Here is a 1,134-nt window from a genome sequence, read left to right on the forward strand (position 1 = left end):
ATACTTGAGGGTGCATGGGAGTTTGCCCATGTGTGTACATGTGTTTTGTGGACTTGGAGAAGGCATTCGACCGTGTACCTCGGGGGGTCCTGTCTGGCCCATTGCTAAGTGGTGGAAGGCTTTCACTTGGGTGGTCTCAGGATCTCATCTCTGCTTTTTGCAGATGATGTGGTTCTGTTGGCTTTTTCGGGTGATGGCCTCCAGCTCGCCTTGGAACGGTTCACAGCCGAGTGTGAAACAATGGGAATGAGAATCAGCACCTCCAAATCGGAGGCCATGGTCCTAAGCCGGAAAAGCGTGGAGTGCCCACTCCGGGTCAGGGACGTGTTCCTGCCACAAGTGGAGGAGTTTAAGTATCTTGGGGTCTTGTTCACGAATGATGAACTAAGAATAATACGAGTACTATTCTTAGTTAGCGTATTGTCTGTCTTGTTAATGTTGGTTTATGTTGGTTTATAATGGAGCACTGTAACAAAAAAATAATTTCCCCCAGGGATCAATAAAGTATTCTGATTCTGATTCTGATGAAAAAGGCTCAATGTTATGGATTTTAAGAAAGATAAGGGTCTTGTAGACTGAACTGCTGTAGAGGGGCTATATATGTACTGGTGGGCTTGCTTACTTTGCTGTTACTGTTGGTGATGAGCATATAATATAGATATGTGTGGCCTCCAGATTATTGGTTTAACCATGTGTTTATACTAGTAAAGCGAAGATGGACAGGTGAGAGCCTTAAAGTTGTAACTTATCTTCACAAATGTGGGTCCCACCTACCTCTGGCTGCCCCACAGGATGAATGTGATTACCATGTTTCACTTTTCTGTTTGTGTTTTTTTGGAATCTGAAGTACTAGCCAGATGTCTCTTTACTACGGTTTGGAGCCACAGGTCTGGTTAAGGCAGTGGTCCCCAAACTTTTTTTGCTCAGACCCCCCTTTGTTTTACAAGAAAAATCTTGGCCTCCCCCACCACCTAACCCCCGCGAACAAACACATCCTCCAGCCACACACCCATATTTTGTTTTTAAACTCCATTGCGGTTTATTTCACACCTCAAACAGGGCTCTATATTGTAGAGATGGCACAATACTACTTTTTAATGTCCGATACCGATTCCGATATCATAAATTTGGATA

Source organism: Pundamilia nyererei, unplaced genomic scaffold (genome assembly GCF_000239375.1).
Source record: "Pundamilia nyererei isolate P.nyererei 1_Seehausen unplaced genomic scaffold, PunNye1.0 scaffold00824, whole genome shotgun sequence".
NCBI classification, from domain to species: Eukaryota; Metazoa; Chordata; class Actinopteri; order Cichliformes; family Cichlidae; genus Pundamilia; species Pundamilia nyererei.